Below are 22,095 nucleotides of genomic sequence, written 5' to 3' on the forward strand. Positions count from 1 at the left end.
CTCCGCTGCTTCCGACCTGCTAACCCAAATAAGTGCCAGAAGGACGGCGGCAGGCAGCCCGACTGCCCACGCGTCTCTCGCCTTCCTCCTGGCAGCAATCGTTTCTCAACGCTGCACCGGGTCCCAGACATGAAACGGCTTCTGGGCAATCCAGGCGCATGTGGAACCTTGTTGAGGGATGCAGCACACTGAGATTTCTGCTGTGCCCGAGGGTCCGTGTGCTCGGGCCCCTGAGCTAACAGGAGAGTTAGTGAGTGAGGAGCAGGGAGCCAGACCAGCTCAGCTGATGATGGCCAGGGCCAGGTGTGTCTGAAAACCAGGTTACTGCTAAAGTCATGCAGCTAAGGGAAATGTGAGTGCCACGACCCAAGGAGGAAGGGGGATGTCACTATAGGCTCAGGGGTCAAAGCGTACACTTCCCATGAAAATTGTTATGTTTGCCCAATTATCCCTTCATAAAAAAACCAAACAATATTTAAGATAGCAGCAATTTTAATTGAATAATTTTGAGAATATATATTGACAATATAATTTGATTAAAATAAGGGATAATTTGGTTCAGATAATAGCGCATAAGCAAAAGATAACCGCGGGGTACGGAGTGCAGGGCTCTTGGACCCCGGCCACCTCACGTACGAGCTTGCCAAGGGAAGATTCACCCCTTATAAGCCAGGTGTCAATATCATCTCCTCCCATTTTCGATTCATCACACTTCTATCTCCGCCCTCGTCTCCACCTTTACGGCGCATGCTCCATCACTCGTTTTGGTGGTCGCACCAGTCTTTGGGGGTCGTCCTGATGAAGGCCTCTCCTCTTCCTCTTTTGTCCTTTTGTTCACCTTTGGGTTACGCATGCTCACCAAGCCAATATAATGTAAGCCAAAACTAACATTCTACTATATTTTAGCATCAAAGCAATAAATCTCTTATAATTAGCATTTTCCTGGGACCCAACCAGATTTTCTCCTTCTTTTTGTTAATTTTGGTAACCATTATCTCTTGCTATTTCCTCCTATCCTGAACATCTGCAGGGAAGGGGTGTAGAGCCCCTCCTCTCGCTTTTCTTTTTGGCATTTCAACTTTTTAACTGTTTTATTATTTCCAAATATTGATTACTGTATCTATATTTATTACTGTTTCAATTTTATGAGCACGAATCATATCTATTTACCACAAAATCAAGTGGCCATGGAAACCATATCTAATGGAAAACTCGTTTATAGTGTTTTAAGGTGCCACCCCATTAAATATAAGTAAACTGGTGCAGTGCTACAGGTAGCAGTACCTTCGGCAGAGCTCCCATTGCTGCGTGGAGGGTGCCAGCCCTCGTGGACCTGCTGAGCCTCTGTGTGCCTTTGTGGGGAAGGAACAAGTTCTGATAAATACTGACATGTACTTATTATTATTATTGCTGTTTCCCAGCAGCTAATAAATTAATCACTGCAAAAGTTAGGGGAAGCCCCTTTGCTCTGAAGGCCAAGGCGATTGTCTGTCTCTTTAGTATTTCCTTGCTATGCTTTGCTCTCTAACTGCTTAACCTGAAAGCTCAAACACATAACAGTCATGTGAGTGCAATAAGAAAGATTTTTTTCAGTGGTGGATTCACAATCTTACATTCTGAAGAAGCTAGCAAATGAAGGCCCTGATGGTCAGCCTCAGCAGTTGCCTTTTCATCAGCCTTGCTCCTGGAGAGGGAGACCTAGAGCTGCTGCCCAGAGTCTGTGTCCAGAGCTGCCGCTGCTGCAGCTGCTCAGAGGTTTCACACAAGGGGAGAGGTGGCACTGGCTGCTGGGGCCCTGCTGCAGGCCAGTGCTGGTCTCTGCAATGCTGAGATGTGGACTGGGCGAGGAGGGGCTGCTCACACCCCTGGTGTGCCAGTGGAGAACTACAGAGCTTTTCATTCCCCTCTCTCTAATTAAGCTAATTGCAGCATCTTGAAACTGCATGGTATTGTGGCAAGTAAGGACCAGCATTTATCCTGCTTGGATACAGTTCTGCTACCACCACTCTGAACATGAATTATTCTACACACAAATTAAACAGGACGTTTATCCCAGCAAGAAATACTTGACAAATATGAATGATTCAAACAGCAGAGATTACCTAGGTTGTCCACCCTCTGGAAAAGCTCTGCTGATAAGCTCTGTGAAGGTACTGTGGAGGAGATGGAGAGTTTCTTCCCCTAAAGAGTCACAGCATGAGTCCAAAATAATTTGTATTGCAGTCATACTGCACTGAGATGCTGACATTCTTGGGATATTGCTGTTCATATACTCTGTCACTGCTGGAGTAATCAAGAATGTCCTGGGCCTAGAAAAGAAATGGTTTAGAGGCCACCACTGAAATTCAAGAAACAAAAGATGGTATATTTTTTTAGGCCATTCATAAAAAGGTCAATTGATGCCTTCTTTTGTAAAATAATCTGGTTCCACTAATCAGAAAAGTACCATTGAGTCAGCAATACAAATGAGCTGCCTGGTAGAAATTACTTCCCCTATTTTCTGAACCAGAAGAAGCATTGGCAGAGGGCAAGAGTCAGCTGATGGTAGGGAATTACTCCCAGAGCCAACAGCCCTGCAGCGGGTGCTAGCTCCAGACCCTGTGGCCATAGCCCTGTGGTTGTCATGGTGGCCCAGTTGCTGCTGCTGCCTGGGGATTCACCAACCACCGTGAGACCCTCTTCACACTCTGGAAATTGAGCTGAGTGCAAGATCTCAGCTTTCAAACAGCCAGCTCCATGTTTACAGTGCTAAAATAAGATGGGTTTCCTCCTTTAGTTACTGCTCTGTCATGGGGTACTCTTCCTGATGATGCTTTGTATAAAAAGGCAATGGCAATGTCATTGTATTCAGAAAATGTTCACCTGTGCAGTCAGATGCTGTTAAGATCATACTCACTTTCTGGAAAAACTTATTTGCTGTCTGTGTCTGATGAGCATAGAGACTGACAGCATTCCTTAAAGACATGAAAACAAATAACCTCCTTTATAGTGTATGTTATACTGCCTGCTTCCACTCTTACAGTCATGCTGGCTAGGCATATCTCTCTGCTCCCTCCTATGCGTGCATACCTTGCTTAAGCCTGTTTTGAACAAAACCTGTGTCAGGTGTCCTGTTGCTTCCTGCTGGATAATTTTCAGGTTGTGTGTTATCACCTGTGCTGTGGGTGCTGCTGTGTCTATTTTCCCCTCTTGTGCTTACACACATGTATAAACTCTGCTGTTTCTCACCAACAGCAGGTGACAGCCTTGGTGCAGGGGTCTGTGTGCAGTCTGCCAGCACTGCCCATCCTGAGACTGTCTGGAAAATGAATATGGACCTCTGTCAGTCCTTCTCCAGTCTGTCCTTTTCCCCTGGCATTGGTAAAACCCAGGAGAGCAGCATGGCTGCTGCACAGCCTGGCTCTGCACCCCTAATGCCCTTTTGTGTGGAGTTTGTCTTCAAGATGTGCCAAAGCCCTTTCCTTGTGCCTGAGCTGTGCACAGCAGCCAGGGCAGAATGAAAACCCTGGAGGCTCCAGAACAGTGTCCTGATGGATGGATAGTGCCTTGGCCACAAGAATCACAGAGGCCTTCACCTTGCAGGAGTGGAAACACCTGATGGTATTTCTATGGCTTTGAGAAGAAGAATTCGCCCCTATGTTCAGTGCACAGCCTGTGGGAACGAGTAGCTGTACTGGATTAGGCTGTCAGGAGTGAAGGCTGTCAAGTCAGCTTCCAATTACTTTGTCAGCTGTCAAACAACATTTTTCACCTCTCTATACCCTGCTTCCCAATCATGATTTGTATCTCTTAAACAATGTCAGTATATTTGTAATAACAAAGTGTCTATTCGTTGTTTCCTCACATATCTCAGAAACTACCTTCTGACTGGATTAAGCACTCTGGTAGCATAAAAAAATACAGCCACTCATATGGTGAGAAAATATACAAACCCCTCTAATTTAGTTGTGGTCAATGCCAAGTATGGGTCGATGCCTTGAATTGCAAAAGTTGCTGTAAAGAAGCAGCAGCAGGGGATCAAAAACAAGCTGAGGATTTCCTTAGATGCAAACTGTGATGCTGAGAGTTTTAGGTGATTTTGGATTTTCTCCCCCATTTTAAAATAAGCCTAATGTTAATACATGGGTTCTACATTGTGTTTCAGTGGTTGCTCACAGTGAGTAAAAAGCTCTCCACGGCTGCTACAGAGCTCTGTGGAGAAGCTTCTGCCAGGGCATAGGAGAAGCACTGACACAACCAGTCAGAAACACTTTTGCAAGAGGTGAACAGCCTTGTTCTCAATTTATCAGTGATGCCCTTATGTCAGTGGGATGGTGGAAAAGAAAAGCTGCTTTAACTTCTCCTGCCTTGAAATACAGATCACTGTCAAAATCAGAAAATTACATAGAAAGCAGATTCTTAGGCACAGTGTAGTGCTGCAATCTATTAGAAATAAAACAGTGAAGCAAAAAGCTGAAAACATGCTGTACTTTCAAGGAGTCAGTGTCTAAGAACACCTGCAGTATTGTAAATGTTGATACAACCCAAATAGTTCCAATGCAATAGCTCTTGTACACCAGTGGAGATTATTAGACAAATCTTCTGAAGTTAAATAACTTTTACATGGAGCACTTTGAAGCCTATAGGCATATATCTATATGAGAGCAAAACCAACACTGAAGAAATTAAATGTTGCATGAGTTTTTTTGAGGAAAAAAAATCTACTTCTGTCTATATTGAAAAGGTATGATTGAATTTTTTCAACTTGGAGATAGGCTGTCTTTTATCAGTGGTATAAATATTACCATAAAAATAATCCATTGGTTTCAATTTTATTTACCAATTAAATGCACACACTCCAGTCACAAAAATATAGAACATTGGGAGAACAGGTTTTACTTGGATACCTAAAACTAGATTAGTACATCAAATGGTCTTGGTAGGGCCAAAAAGATATTTGTTGCCTTCAATTATTAGTTGTAGAGACTATATTAAAGTGCATCCCATAAGACCAAGCCTGTAGCTGTCAGGGTGGTATTCTATTGAAGGCTCTGTCTGATTACTCATTTCTAGGTTTGCTCTCTTCCTAGCCCAATACTATGTTCACTAAAGAACAAAAATTATGAGCTTGAAAATTATTTCCTTCAAAACCATAGAACAAAAATTCAAGGAAAGAAAAAATGCATATGTTTGTGCTTTCTCTAACACAAGGGAGTTCTTATCCAGGGTAGATACTGCCTTTTTATATAGCTATGAGAGGGGATATAAAAGTAAAAATTACCCTGTGTAAAGCATGCACATTAATCAAACTCTGTGCAACCTAAGCCATGGAAAGAGTAAGAGGAGCAGGGTAAAATGCATTGTATTTCATACTGATCAAAATAAATTGTTCCATGTCTGTTCAGCCAAACTGTATGTGCCAGTTTCTGAAGGCAAAATGAAGTAATGATACTGTAATGAACATATTTATTTTTCATTTTTCTTATAATCTCCAATCTTTGAAACGGTTTGTTAAATCCCCCAAAGCTACATATGTAATGAACTTTTGATAGCTGAGGTTACAGACTCAGTCATGCGGTGGAGCCAGGGTTCCAGAATGTCTCTATTAATTCTTGCAGCAGCACTCTGCAGTCTTTCCTGCTCTACTGAACACTCCTAATTTTGATTAATTCTATTGGCATTTTAACCTGAAGGTGTTGCATATAGGTAAAACCTTACCAAGAGAAGGCTTTGTAAAATCATGGCTCAGGCCTGCTACCTTGGCTAAGCAGAAAAGGACTGTGGGAAAGAGATTCAGCTGAATTAGGGGTAGAAAAACAAGTTATATAACCATTATGTGTTCACATCATGGTGCATGGTGGGTGGTTGAACTATGTTTGTTATGATTTAGAACTATGTAGCTGATAATGGGCGAACTGCTTAAAAATGGCTGGGTTTTACAATAAAGCAGCTCTCCTTTGCACCTGCCTGGGGACTCGGCGTCACTACAGACTCTCACTCCACATGAATGTATTAAAAGTATTTAAAAAAAAAGGGGGGGATATTGCAAAGTCTTCAATAGTTTGTTGGTAATATGCCATCCTGGCCAAAAGTTCAGGAGTGACTTTTATTCATATTTCCTCACTATTCCATCCCTTGATTTATGCCTAAAATAAAGAGAATAACAAAGCTCTAATCTTCAACAGTTTATTTGACAATCTAAGAGGCACTGCATACAGGCTAATGACTGTATGATATTTCACAAATTTTATTTGCATGCACTTTTCAGGCTTTAATGGATGTGTCAGTGATGTTGACTGTGGTTCTGGAGCAGATCACTTGGTTAGCCACTGCTCCCTCAGCTACACAAAAGATTCTTGTCCAGAAAGCCTCTGTGTTTCCAAGGGCTGAAGGACAGGAGTGTGCAAAAGGAGCAGGTAAGATCAAGACTGTCTTCAGCGGGACTCCAATGAGATTAAGAAAGTATCAGACTGAGTTACACCCATTTTTCTCATCCTTGTAGACAAGGAAATGCTTCTGTCAGAAGCTGGTTCTCCCTGAGATCTTCTCCATTAAATTCCAGTAGGCAGTTGGGAAGGAAAGGGCAGATAAATAAAACTAGCTCCATAGGTTGTGGTAACATTACTAGTGACAGACCCTGTGGCTTCTGTTGTGTGACACCTTTGTGGTGCCACAAAGCACAGAAGGCATCAAAGAACAACCTTGGGTAATTTCCACAGGGTAGGAGTTCCTCCACTCACCCCACTCCTCCAAAAATGAGATACTGTGTTGCCCATTTCCCTGGTCAAACACGCTTCTTCTTCACCAAACCATTTTAGGAACGCGCTCTGGAAAAGCCAAAGCATTTCTTCCATACTACCTCAGCTTTCCAAGGAATGAAGAACAGATTCTCTTTCCTAGCTCACTCAATAGCATCCAGATGCTTCCTAGAAAGTGTAAAAAGAAGCGTCTGTGTCCCCAGCCAACCTCTGAGGACACCTGGTCAGTGCAACGGTTGGGGCATTAGGATTTCTATTTTGCACGCCTCTGGCCAAATGTTTGAGACAACATACCCGTGATGGCACGCTCACGGCTCATAGCCAGGCTCTAAGATGTCCAGAAGCATAAAGCGTGAGCAGCTGCAACCAGCTGCACTCCCATCCTACTCCATGGACACCAAAAAATGCAGAACCTGAAACCTAGCAAATGGATGTATTCCAGGAACTTGTATGAAGAAATGGAATCCTTCTTCACTCCATGAGATTCTTACATAAAGTAATATTGGAGGAAGGTTTCATGGTGCAGATTAATAAAATGAAGTTTGATGAAAGTAAGTGCTAGACTCTGAATAATTTTTTAGATCTGTAACAGTTTGCTAATTAATTATACAACTTCTTGTAATAATTGGCTAATTCTGTTTTTAACTCTAATGATAGCACACAAGCAAATTTTATGTGTAGTTGTTACTTGAACAATTTGAATTTAACCTAATTTCAAACTGATTTTATTACCCTTTGAGTCCTTTCTCTTGCAAGTTTGATTAATGACAGAACAGCTCCTGCAATCATGTGGTTTTCAAGTTTCTCTTACTGCTTGTTGTGTGAAAGTTCAGCCAGTAAATTATCTGCCTCCTTTTCTTTCTCCCTTTATAAATTTGCTACCAAAAAAAAAAAAAAGGACACAAAAGTAGCCAGAATTTCTCTTCATGAAAGCTGCTCTTAAGTTGTAAGCCCCTTAGTATTTTGTCATTCTCAATGAGTTTGTTGATTACTATTCTGGTTGGTACTTGGTTGGTATTTCTTTGGAATTCCTCTAGCATGAGCTCAGTGATAGCGGTATTTCTGTTCTTCAGGATAATGGAAAAATAAAATATCTATAACTTAACTGTAACTCCTAGGGTTAGAGTTAGTCAGGGTTAGGGTTTCATCTCAGTGTGGCATAATAAATGTGAGATGAGCACTTGTAGGTATTTATTAGCAAGTCAGCTGTTCCACTCTTCATCACTTCTGGAGGAGAGCCATCCAGTCCAGATGGTCACTGTAAATGTCTGCCATCCCAGGTCCTGCTGGCTCTTATTCTTAGTAGTAGTTGTGAGAAAGCCATCATAGTTGTGTTCTACTTCTGTCATCTGTGAAGAGGGATTCTATGGCCAGGTTCCATATACACTGAAATATTGCCACCGATGCACAGCAGCCAGAGCTAGTACCCCATGCTCTCTTCAAGTGTAATGGAAGGAAACAGAGGAATTGTCTCTTGTACTTGCCTAACTTCTCACAGGCATTCATTTTAGGATGACACATATCAGCTTTGATGGTACATTTCCCTGTTCATTGCTTATGAAAAGAGCCTATAATGTAATCTAAGGCTAAATACATCACCTTCAAACACCTAAATTAAAGCAAACGGGTTCTACCCTCACCTTTCAGACTTCATAGAGAACACATATCAAGAGGAGTTGGATATCTTCACGTGCAGACTCTAGCCTTGTCACAACCATTGGCATAAGTTCACACCTGATTCAGTCTGTGATAAAAAATGGAAATGGTGTGCCCATATTTCCTCAGACTTGTGTAGAAGGGACCTAACAAAGTCACAACAGGCACAAAAAAATTTCAAATACATCCACACACACCCAGAAAAGCACCAGCATAATCAAGCACATACTTTAGGTGTTCCAGTTCAGAGTTTATTGTAGCTAAAATGTAGATGAAGTGGGTTGGCTATCCTGACCTATGGACTGCAGTAGACCTGCTAAAGGAAGAAATCTTGTTTCCCCTGTCAAAGGGAAGGAGCAGGCACCTGTTGAAATGCTTATAGCCTAAATCCTCTCATATTTGACAAAGTAGGCAAAAAGGGTTATTTCTATAGCAATGATATCTACAGGTTCTGGGCAAAACCCAAAGTCCTGGCTATGCTGGACCCTGGATAACACCTAGTACCTATCCCAGTAAGCTCCCCTCACTCTCACTCAAGCAAAATAACTTCAGCCCAGAACACATGTGGAGGCATTCATGAAGCACCATCTGCAGCCAGTAACAATGACCAACACACTCAAATGATGTGGCAGCAAACACAGTTACAGGAATTTTGGGTGTCATGCTGTTGACAATATCTACACCCAGCTGCTTGGGAATGCATGTCCCAGGAGAACTTACCTTCCCAGCTCTGGGTCTGCAAGCCCTGTGCTTAAGACTGAGTATATCAACACCTCCCCATCCCACCCTGAAAATCAGTTTGTACGTGAGATTACACAGGTGTGTATGGAGATTATACAGGTAGGTGTGTGTTTGTGCACCCTGAGAAAGTGCCTTAGGTGAAGTGGAAAGAAGCAATGGCATGTATCCCTTCTTACTTTTGTGTTGATGGTAAATAAAGCCCCCATCTCCCCATTTACTCCTTTAACACAAAGGATGATTTTAGCAAACTGTATGGACACATTCACAGTGGCATGGAATGACATGCATGTGTTGTGTGCTGGAAAGAAAGCATTTTCAGAGTTAGAAAGCCATCATCTGCATATGTACATATTCAGTATTTGCAACACACCTTGTGATACTCTGCTGGAAGCTGCCAGCAGCATGGGAAGCATCCTGAGTGCAGGTTACAGCCCCAAAAAGATTTCCTTCCTAGAGGATTACCCAGCTATATTCAGGGACCCAGAAGCTCTTTAAATTTTTTTATTGCAATCGATTCCAACACTACTGATTTAACTAATCTCTCAGGTACTCTTCCTAGTCACAAGCTTTACTTGTTTCTTCATCAAAGAAATGAGATCACAGTTCAGGTGCTGCAGAACCAGAGACTCTCCATCCCTATGTGGATTCTTTAGCATCCCCTTGCCCATAGCTCTAAGCTTGTGAGCATTTGGGGGTTTCATTTTCTTACTTCTGCCACCTGTGGCAAAGGAGACAAAGAGTCACACAGACTAGCAGACACTCCAAAACGCATTTACTTTTGTTTTAAAGAAAGAAAATATTGAATGAACTGTGCAAAACTAGAAAACAAGTGTCATCCTTCCAATTCAATCTTTGATTTTCAGATGGTGTGGCACACAGTCAAGGATGGATAAAGAAGGGATGAGGAGATGCTCTGTGATGAATAAAGGCATCAAATCAGTTCACAAACACAAAAAACTGGATCATTTTCAAAAAAGTCAGGTGCACAGTGAGTGGAAGCTGTTCCAAGTCTCGTGCTTATACAGCAGCCAACAGATGTTGTACATCCATGTCTGAGCAGCCAGCTGTCTTCTCATCAGTATTAAGTGTTCAGTTGACATTAAAGGGACAGACAGAATTAAATCTGAGAGCTCAGAAACACAAACAGCTTTTCTGAAGCTTGCTATGTATACAAATTATTATGTCTATGCTTCTTTTTTTTTCCTCAAACAAAAGTATTAATGAACACCAAAAATGAGAAGAATCATGAGAAGAGTGGCCATGGACACCTAAACAGCTTAATAATAATATATTAACATTCTCCAGCAATAAACACAGGAAAAATATATGAAAACAACATCATAAAATTTCAAAATATTAGTATAAAAATACAGGAAAGAGACAGAAATGGCTGCTAAAGATCTTTGAATACAGTCTTCCCTATCCTGGATTTTGTGACCTGTTTTGTAAAGAAGTTTCAGATTTTCAGACTGTGTCTGACAGCTCAAAAAATGTCACCACTCTTACATAACAGAGAGAGAGAGAGAGAGAGAGAGAGAGATTATTTGGTATATGTCATAGATCAAACAGCATCTACTATGTCAGTAGATACCCACTCTGACTCCACCCTGACTTGGGTGGAAAAGCCCAGTGTTTGTGCTGCTTTTCCTTCCCTGGACATCTTTTCCACCCAAGGAAGGCCCAGATACCTGAGAAAGGAGTGGGCAGTGATGTCCTCTGCCAGGTCCCCTGTTGTGGGCAATCAATGACTACGAATACAGGATTTTCCCTCTAGTGTCCTGAACCATGATTTTGATATCATGGTCAAGAAAAACAATTTAAGTTGCACATTAAAGAGCTTGCAATATCTTTGCAAATGTAAGTACATACTTATTTTTAAGAAATCAAATTAACCATTCTCAATTTATTCACCCTGAACTGAATCAGTAGATTGACTTCTAGATTATTAGGCTAAATTTTAAATAACAAGTTAGGTGAAGAGAATTTCAGCATTTAAATTTTTGCTTCAAAACTTCTTTCATTTTATATTAAGGAGGAAATTGCTAAGAGATGGTAACTGGCTCTGATGGCAGAGAAGCTCTGGAGGTAACATGTTGTAGCACAAAGGGTGCTGAGGGGTTGGAGGGAAAATTCAGCACATTTAAGAGATTTCTATATCATACAAATAATCTGATGTGGACTGTGCATGAATTGGGTTTATTTGGATACCGGTGTCAGATGGTATGTCTTATTTGGATACAACTGTCAGATGTCACAGTTTTTCTCTAGCAAGCTAACTAAGACTAAGACATTTGTGACTAATACAGATAAGTTTCGGGTGCTGAGTTCCACATCCTATATACATTCTTTATTCTCCTATTTGTCCTGGTAACAAAAACATGGTGCCTGATCACCTAATGTACTGCTGGTCATTAGGTGAGAAAATTTAGAGAAATTTAGAGAAAGTAATGTAGAGACCATTACTTTTCTGTGCAAAATTTCCATAATATTTGACAGTGCAAATTCCTAACCATTCCTAACTTGCAAGACTTCTCCTTTGTATTAACCTTACCTTGCACTCCTTGAAATCACCTGTGGAGAGCCAGAGATGAGCAAAAACCAAGAAATAGAGAAAGGGTTCCTGTCTTTCTTCTATAGCCAGCAGCTTAGGGACTTGTTGAGTTAAATCTTACCACATTATGTAACAGCTCCTGCCTTCTGTTTGTTTCTTTCAGGTCTTTTTCATCAGTTTGTCTTTGAACTCCACACATTTATTCTCTGTTCTTTTTTCTTGCCCATCAAATACATCTTTGTCTTCATTTTCAAGAACTTCTTTAGCATGTTTGCACTGTGTTGTTATCCCTCACTCTCCATAAAGGTGCTGATTCCAGCCAATAACTGGTCATGTGTTACATTTCTCAGTGCATCCCTTTGGCACTTCCTCCTTGAGTCATCACATTATGAGTGAAGGATGCCACAAGCACTTATGGAGTGAATGTGCTGTGCTTTTCAAAGCTTTCCAGCAAAAATCTTGAAACTCTTATGCTACAGGTGTGCTGGAAGTACTGTCCTCCCCATGCTGACCATTAATAACTTCTCAAAGATCTATGTTTTCCTGTTTGTCTGCTTGTTTGTGCCCACTCAAGTGTTGTCTCAGGTTATAAATCTGATCAACAATCAGAAGAATTGTGCTGTCAATAATCATTACAAAGGGTATTGGAGAGAAGAAATATTTTGTTGAGTGGTACAGGGATAAGTACAGGTTACAAAAGATGAAACACTTCTCTTTCAAGACCTCTTAAAAGTAAGAGAAGGAAGCAGATTCACAGCCCTGCAGCTTGTCAGGCTGCTCTGTTTGCATGACAGTTATCTGTACATCAGCCACTTTGCTCACCTTAAAAAGGTAAGAAGCTCAGAAGTCCAGACCCAGAAAATTCTGCAGGAACCTAACAATAATTTATATAAAGGTACTCCGTAAAGTATTTAAGATGATCCCTCAGACCCTAAAATCCAGCACTGACAGCTACTGTTTTTGTGGAGAAACATTTCCGTGGCACGCTGCCAAGGGACAATGAGAGTCTTTCAGAAGCACATTTTTGCCCACAGCAGATGGAAGTAGCAGCCTTTAGTTGCAAACAGAAGCCTGACAACAGCAAGAAAGGGCAAGACCGTGTAAAAACAGTGGCACAGACAAAGCTGGTGATGTTTTCAAGGCAGATGTGTACCACAAATGCCTTGTGAAGGGAATGTGCAATGAGCAGTGAGGGACCAAGGATCTTCTCATGAAGTACAAGTCAATTACTTATATATCCTCCTATATTAACTGATGGTATCTATTCTTAATGTACTCTGTTAAGTATTTATGTGTTCACACATTTTATGTTGAACAGTATGAACATACTGTATTCCCAGAAATGTTCAGTACTCATGTTCTATGGTGAAAATTCATTAGTAGTTGAATTCTTGTAATTCTTGTGCAATATACCAAAACTTTGTGAACTCTACAAACAAAGAGATAAAAATAAGGTCTGATCATGCCATTGTGGTGTGTTTGTGCTTTTTCTTTCTTTTTTTTTTTTAACATTTTGAGTAGAGGGTAAGCTAAAAGATAAATACATGATGAACATGTCCTTTCTCCTGCAAACAAGTGAGCTATAGATGTTAGTGCTGGAGCTATAAAATTTGTTTTAGCCTTCCCTATATGTTCCATATATAATCCATGTGTTTACAGTGTCAGGGTCATCCTGCCCTGTCTTAGCAGTTGATAGTGCTTACTGCAGAGACATCCAGCCACTCTTACCAAAGAGCCCTGAGCCCTACAGCTCCTGTCCATAGCCCCACAGATAAGACTATGGCCATGATAGTAAGAAGGCCTGGCAGAGAGGCTGTGAACTGACTCTGTGGCTGCCCAGGAGCACCTGAAGCCATGTTTACATCCTTCTTGTGTCTATCATGTATAATGAGCAAGTATACAGGCAGCTTTTGGGAAATTCAAGGAGGTTTGCCCCAAAGGATGCATTACACTCAGTTATTCCAACCATCTGGTGTGTTTCTGGCTGGGCAAACACAGTCATAGATTCCCCCTGCCAACACAGTTACCAGAGAGACGTGTGTGATTATTCTGTCTTTGGGGAACCCTGGACATCTTGGGATGTACAAAATAGACTTGTCAAAGTTTAAGAAGTATCTTAGCAGCAGCATGACTGGGTCTTTGACAGACTGGCCCGGTAGGTGTCTAATTTAGGATGAGCTCAGTAGCTCTCCAGGCCCCAGTAACTCTAAGGACGTGATCTCCATTGCTTGAAATGGAACTTGAGATATGTGGCTCACAGGCAGTCACCTACATTTAATACCTAAATTTAGATGTCTACAATCTGGAGCTGAATTACACTCCATATTTCCCATTACAGCTCAGGACCTGGCAAAAATACTCAGTCAGAAGCATCTTCTGGAACTCTTTGACCTCCTTTATTCCCATTTTTTCCCACTACTCTGAAACAGTCCTCACACACCTCCACAATTAGGTCAACTTTGTTGTCTGTCACTCTGACCTCCAGTTCTGAACCTTTTTACTCGCACTGAATGGTTTAAGAGTCTCTTTTACAAAAAGACATAAGGCTTTGAAAGCCCAGAAAAAGCAAAAATTTTATCTCCAGACCCCCCACACATTAAATGTTCATAGGTTAATGGATCAATAGGTGTCCTTCTGAGATCCTAAAAGAGTAGTTAAGAATAATCTTACAACTGAACAAGACTGGGAAGCCTAATGCCCTCAAGCAACATGATAATGGATTTTAGCTCAACAGGGCAAAAAGCTGGGAGGGAGAAGAGCACACTGGCAGGGCATGTCTGAGCAGGAAAAATTCACAAACACACAACATAAAAACTAATAACCCCAAGCATCAGTTAAACCTGACAAACAGGCCTTGATACGACTCAGTAATATTTTTGTCTTGAAATAATGTGATGCTTTTGAAAAGTAACTGAGTCACTTTTGTAATCACAATGATCTGTAACAGGCCAGAAAGTTCAATAAACTTAGACCAAGAGGGAGGGAAGTCAGTTCCCCTCCATGAAAGGAAAGACCTGAGGTCTCAGCCTTGACCTACAGGTATCAGTAGGATAGTTAAGCTCAAACCTGCAGCACTTCTTTTTCTCTGGTGAATTTGATAAAAGTGCTTTTGAACCTGATAAACATGGGGTAGATTAAGACTGTGTCTGCACAGCTGCAAATGAATCACATTTTATCTCAAAAGAAGGCATTCAGTTTGCTGATTTTCCTAACCAGCTAACTCCTGTCTGCTCTAAGGCATTACAAAAGAGCTCTTACAGGAAAAAAACAAGAGTGATTAATTTTCAATTCCCAATGCTTTTCCTCCCCATTACACACTCTCCTTGTACAGTTCTGAATGCCTGAGCAGAAGGGGCAGTCTGATGAATCCTTTTTAGGCTGTTGCAGCCTTAAAGTGTGCCACTCCAGTTGCCAGAACAGAGGCAGGAAAAGTTATTAGATGCCTCAGGGATGTGACTTTTTGTCTATGCAAGGGGAATCTTTCTGCTTCTTGTGACAGATGAACTGATAAGTGGCTGGATGGGGACTGCAAGTGACAGCAATGGAAGGTGGATGCTTACCATGCCAATATATCTCAGAGACCAGATGGAGTTTTTACTGAGCAAAATGTGTATTTTATTACTCCCTATAAATGGATCAAATAAGTTCAGCAATAATCTAGTTTCCATATAATGGGAGAAAGCCTTCATGGCAACTCAGAAGGCAGTGTCCTAAAAATCTTTTTTACAGCACATAACTCACCAGCTGACAACTGGATGAAGGCTTGTTACAGATTTGGTGCTCTGTTGTTACCAGTTGCAGGAACTGCTCACCTGTGACATGTGCAGTATTGTTTGGGAATGCTCAGCAATCTGGTCAAAGTTTGGGAGGCTCAGTGTCCAGCTGTGGTGCCTTTCCCTCACATTCAGCATAGTGCTGGCATCCACTTCACAAAAGAAAACACAGAGCAGGGATCCAAGTGGGCTCTACAGTGGGACAAGGAGGTATTCAAGGGAAAATAATGGGCAGAGCAGGGATGCAATGTTAGAGGTGCTAGCCTGAGGGAGTGGGATGTATCACTAAAGAATGGAGAAGGTAAGAGCAATGTCCTGGAATCATTTGCAGAGTGGATGTAGCTGAAGAGGGGGTACCCCCTCTCTCTGCATGGTGCTGAAGGGGTGGGTTAGTGTGATGGGAGATCAGCCAACACTGCAGGCTGAAGATGATGCACAATCATATTGCACCCTCACTGGAGCTCTGCATGCCCTGCTGAGGTTTGGCCACCAAAAAACTACAGTTATCATTCTGTCACAGTCTCCCCCACCACAGTATCAGGGCTTGGCATGGTTACTCCTTGGTAAGGTGTCCAAGTTTCTCCACAGACACCTCCTTCCATCCACCAGGATCCTGCCTGGGTGGATTTTGAGGAAGTGCAGGCTGTGTCTGCCTGACTGCCAGCAGCAGGAGCTGCTTCTTCTTGCCCAGGGAGCATGGGAGCAGAAGGTCACTGTGGACAGCCTCAGTGCATGGCATGGGAACGCTGGGGCCAGCTGACACTGAGTGCTGAGCCACAGTAGGGCTGGCAAGGGAAGGGGCTGAGAGCAGACAGGCATGGAGGGAAAGGCCTGGAGCTAGGGAGCACCAGTAGGATGTCTTCAGGGCAGTGAGACTTTCCCCTAACTGTAGAGTTTAATTTAATCTGTCAGCAAGACTTGAGTTTGATGGAAGACACCGGAAGACAGTGAGAGAGAGCAGGAGAGGTGTGTTGGTACTGAGTGGTGACCCTGGCATGGGCTGTCTGAACTCTTAGTGTGAACCTGGAGGTGACAGCAGGAGCTCAGGGCAGAAGGGCTACCTGCCTCCCCTCCTCCCTGGCCATGCATCCTCTTTCCTGACACAAGACATTTGGCAGACCTAGTCCCGGAGAGCCACCCATCAAGGCTCTCCTTTCCACACCCTCACACAAAATCCTCCCCTCTTCTGATCTTTACTGCTCCTTCATTAACTACTCTTCATGAAGATGTGCTAGTAGGAGAACTGGATTCACTGATATGGTGTGCCCTTCTGGAAGGGTGTTAAGAGCAATGAAGGGTAGAAAATGGAAGTGGGAAGGATTGAAAAGTTTACTTCACATGAAAGGATGAGCTTCTTTGTGGAAAACCATTTGCCAAATGAATTTTTTATTGCCATATGTTATCTGGGGCTTGTCCCAAATAAAATAAGTCTCATATTAATTATTGTGATAGAACTAAAGCAAATGCAATTTCCCTGCTGTCTCAACTTCTGACATATCAAGTCTATAGCTGTATTTGTATAAAGGTGCTTTATACTGGGATAGCTATTCCCATACAGCAAGGAAAATCATCATTTGGATGTGTCATCTTTATAACAACATAGTTATATCCACTCTCTTACCCTATTTTAGCTTTTATTTTTACATGACCTTCTCCTCCCACAATGGGATTAATTATCCCAACAGAACTTGCAGAGCTGGCCTTGGCATGGAGAAAATGAATTGTTGCTGCCCATACACTTACACAGCTGTGGCAATCCCAGGAAGTGATAATGTACATGCATATATGCTGACTATGAAGTAGAAGATGCTGTAACCAAAACCAGGGTACGTGTGTTTAATTCTAACACCTGTAAATTGAAGTGCAGGCATATTAAGGACTAGAATATATTTTCTCTATATGAGAGCTCAGGAATATGTAATAGGAACAGCTCTCACAGGGAGGAAAGAGAACTGCAGCTTTTTCCTATGGGCATAAAGATTATGCACAACTCCAGAAGCAACTGGAGGCAGACATCACCCATGGCATTACAGCAGTCTGAGCCTGACTACAAATGCAAGGCTTAGGGGCTGCAGGGGAAGCAACTACAGAGTCTTCAGAGAAACCTGGGGACACAACTGCTAAAGTTCATTTGCTGAATCTATGAGATAACTAGCAACACATTGTGGGGGAAAAAAACCCAGGGAAGCGAGGTACCTGAAAGAGGAACCTTTCAGTGTTCAAATCCCTTTGTGAATACAGCATGTAGCCCTTCCTCCAGCAGTCATGTTCAATATCCACTATGATTTTCCAAGACTGAACTGAGCTGTATCACTTAAGGTAAAACCAATTTATTTTTTACAAATCTGTCCATCATTCTGAGTATTCATGTCTCTCTTAAATGCAAATAAAACTGTTTTGAGCAAGGGGCTGACATTTGTATATGTACAATAGGTAAGACAATGCTCAGGCAAAGCCTTCAGGTTCAGCTACAACACAACTAAAATAATGTCTAAATGACATTACTGAACAATAAAAAATTTATAAAAATGGTATATTTCATAATAATAGCAGTCTTCTAAATTGTGTAAATTTATGGATTTCGCAAATGTTACCTTCTGCCACCAAAGAACAAGATAGAGCAGTTTTTTAAAAAACTGTATAATTGCCCAGTATCAACTTTCTGAGAGTCTCATTATTACCTACTGGAAAAGAGGCCATTTGTTTTAAAGTTTTGGTTGTTGCTTAAGAGGATTTACATAATTGTTTGCACTAGATATCAGAAACTAGTTTGAAGGATTTGGATGAGTCCAAAAAGCATTCTTCACTTCTACTGCACCACATAGATCATTCTTATTGCCTGCTCTAAAGAGAGTACAAACCAGAAACAGCCTCTTTATTGTTTCCTTCACGTTTATTTTTCTCACCATTAACACTCAGCAGAAAGTGTTCACTTTGGGTAAAACAGAAATTATCTAGTGAAGCACAGGGCTTCACAAACATTATCAGACTGAGTATGTCTAGAAGTGGTAATATCTGTACTGCCCTGGTAAGAATACGAATAATCCCAGACACTGTAGGGGCAAACTTTTAACACAGTATTTAATCAGGTGTAGCTATGTTTCTTTCCATATACATTATGGAAAGAATCATTATTTTCCTTCTTCAGCACATACAACATTGCTGTTTAGTAAACTTTATAGCGAAACCAAAGCCATGTTGATGTGTTCTTGTAACAGCTTGTTGTCAATTGCTTGCTGCTGTCCTTTCTCTTGAATATAAAAATACACAAAGTGAAGTGATAGGAATAATTACTATAGCTTCAGGTGTTCCTAGTTTCTTTGTGGCCTAGAGAGACATCAAACTAGTAAACTAAAATTTACACCATATAGCCACATTTTGTCCTGTACTAAGATAAACACATTAGTGGTGGAAAACATGTTCATTCCACTCAATTAAAAAACAGTAAATAGCACTACTAATAACACCTGCAGGATTGTCTCTCTTATTATCAGAACACCTATACCATTTTTGCCCTGTCTATATCTCAATTCTAACAGCTGCAATTTAGCTAGGTAATCATTCAAATGAAATTAAGACTTCCTTTATTTTTTCACAATGAAAGGTGTTTCCAGATTCACATTTCAACAATGAAGAGATCCTTGGTGGTATTTTAAGGGCAGTTTCAATTAGAGCTACTTATTACTTCTGAGTTCTTCCATTACCTTTCTTCATATGTATGCTTGAATCTCCTATTGCAATTATCAATATGCATATGTTGACAGGGATATGTTTGTAATATTTATGATATTAAATGGTGATTCCAGTACAGGCTGTCAATTATTTGAGTGGAGAGAATGCAATCAAAGGATGTTGCAAACTCTGCTATTGACACCTGCTGTCCACATTCACCATGGAATGGCTTTGGTAGGCAGGGCTGCACAACAGTTACCAAATGGGTGGAAAGGGCTGAAGTGGGCACCAAGTCATCAGAAGCAAAGAGCCAACAAAGATTCATCAGGAACCTGCAGAAAAAAAGATGGTCCCGAATGGTCACTATTTTGAGGTCTCCACCTAGGGATATCTAGCTTACAGTCCATCCCTCCCCATATTGCTTGTTCCCAGCAAGAACCAGCTGTCAGTGACTGCTGCCATCCAGTACAAAGTCAATCCTCCAAGTTCTTGTCTACCTTGACAGTGGTAGGACATTCTCAGGCTGGCTACTGATGCCTTTTGTTTTGTGTAGCAGGGGAGGTACAGAGTTAGTCCACAAATGAGGAGGATATGCTGCCTTGACAGTGCAGCTAGGGAAGGGTTAAAATGCTGGAACTCAAGGTTGAGATCAAGAGCTAGGGAAGGAGGGAAAAGACCCTGAGGAAGAGGTAGGGGCCAGCAACAGGCAGTGAAGACAGAATGATTTTGACAAAGAAGGAAATGGAACTCTGCAGGGTCATTCCTCCTTTCATGTAAGAGAGACAAGCAGAGACACTGACAGGACTGTCTGAAAAGAAAGCTCAATTTAAAAAAAACCGGAAAAGCACAGTATACACCTGAAGAACTAAGTGCCTCTTGCAGCTGCTTTTTCTCTTCCTCTTTGGTGGGAGTGTGAACTTTTGCCTCATACACCTCCTACCTTCTGCAGTTCTGTTAAAGGCCCTTTTTCCCTGCCTCTTCTCTGGTTAAGTAGTATTGCTGTTGCTGCACTCAGAGATGGCACCAGAAGTTATGGATTTACACTGTACAAGGTATGGAGATGGCAGCCAGCACTATACCAGAAGAAGGTACCTTGAGTTAGATACAGGGCAGGAGAATGTCAGGAGTGGCACCATGTTTTCCTCAAAGGTTTTATACTCCTGTGGTTACACAAAGTTGTTGTGCACAGGAAAGCTGTGCATAACAAGCTGAGGAACTGTGGCATAGGGGAAGCCCACAGGCACCCTTAGGTTTTCTTCCACATACAAATTGAGAATTTGGTCCTCCACAAACAACTTCTGAGGGGCCTGCAGCATCAGAAGAATTCCCTTCCACCTTTGCTACAAAGGAAACCAGAGAATTCAGCAAAAAACATTACAGTTATATCTTTCTTCCTGTCCTTTGTTGGGCACAAGATATGCCTTTGGTAGGGACACCTGATGGGATGGAAAAAACATCCACATTATTCTTTCCCCCCTCTCTTCCAGACATTAAATCAGTGCTGGAGTTATGGGAATCTACACATCCATTATCCTTCCAGCTGGAATCAAAACATGATTGTATGAAATGTGGTATTCAACTTACTTTTTTTCTGGGTTAAAATTCATGTGCAAACTAAATGTGATTGTCTGTTTAATCTATCTTTTGGACTGCCACTCAGATAATCAGAGGGTAAAAAGCATTACTTGTGCTGACTGAATGAAGGGAAAATTTCACTGACTTGGTATTGGCTTTAAAATCATACCAGACACCAGGACCTATAGAAGAGCAACTTTTCAACAAACAAGTTAAAACTTGACAGTGAAGTCATCAGGTATCCAAGGTCCTGCTCCAGAACACGGGTTACTGATCAACCTGGGTCACTAAAAGTTGAGGTTGTCTGTCTTTTTTTTTTTTTTTCTTCGCAGACAGTATGGCTGCTTCAAACAATGCTTCTGTAGCTGAAAGATATAAATATCCCCTGCTTGGGTTTGGTCAGGTAACACCAGCAGGTCTGTTTGACCACAGCTTATATATAACACAGTAAAGGAAAATGTTGTCTGTCTTCACCCTTTCAAAATATTAATTGAAACATTGACATTTTACTGCCAGTTAGGCTACAAGCTTTTATGAGTTAATAACAACTCTCTTTCTTGAAATACCCAGGAGTCTAGAGCAGAGATTACAGCTGTTTCGAGCTTTAAAAAAAATGTTTCAGATTTCTCATGCATATAATCTTAAGTTTCTCCTGGGTACAGTGCATTTTGATTCATTGTGCAGATTAAGCAGGTGCTGTAGGAGCTGAGGTGAACATCAGATGGTAGTTTCACCAGCTCTGTTGTGTTTTAAAGAAAATAATAATGGAATGCTGCTATAAAATCACAGGATCACACATGTCAACTAGACTAACAGCACTAAGTGCCATATCCAGTCTTTCCTTAACCACCTCCAGGGATGGTGATTTCACCACCTCCCTGGGCAGCCTATTCCAAGGTCTAAGCACCCTATTTGTGTGAAATTCCTACTGAGGTACAGCCTCCTAATGTACAACCTGTACAAGCCCCTGGCCCAGTGTAAGACTGTGTCCTCTTGTCCTGTCACTGGTTACCTGGGAGAAGAGGCTGACCTCCATGTGACTACAGCCTCCTTTCAGGGAGTTGTAAAGTGATAAGGTCTCTTGAGCCTCCTTTTCTCTGGGTTAAACAACGCCAGCTTCCTCACCTGCTCCTTACAGGACAAGTGTTCTAGACCAGCTTTGTTTCCTTTCTCTGGACTTGCTCCAGCACCTCAAGTGTCCTTTGTGGACTGAGGAGCCCAGAACTGGACACAGTACTTGAGGTGTGGCCTCAACAGTAGAGTATAGGGCAACTGCTGTGTATAGGGGAAAATTATGTATCTGAGCAAGAAATACCACCTTAGAAGCAAATCGCACTTGCAAATGAGGAGTTTTCTCAGAAACACCTGGAGAGGTGAGGGATGGGAAGAG

At 41.7% G+C, this 22,095-nt stretch overlaps 1 protein-coding gene across 1 annotated transcript in view; it reads left to right on the plus strand.

Annotated features, from left to right (window-relative positions):
• The window catches only part of NAXD (NAD(P)HX dehydratase), a 78,932-nt gene that overhangs the window by 7,812 nt on the left and 49,025 nt on the right, over window positions 1-22,095 (plus strand). The window lies entirely within an intron of this gene.

This window comes from Geospiza fortis, unplaced genomic scaffold, assembly GCF_000277835.1.
Source record: "Geospiza fortis unplaced genomic scaffold, GeoFor_1.0 scaffold192, whole genome shotgun sequence".
In the NCBI taxonomy this organism is placed as follows: Eukaryota; Metazoa; Chordata; class Aves; order Passeriformes; family Thraupidae; genus Geospiza; species Geospiza fortis.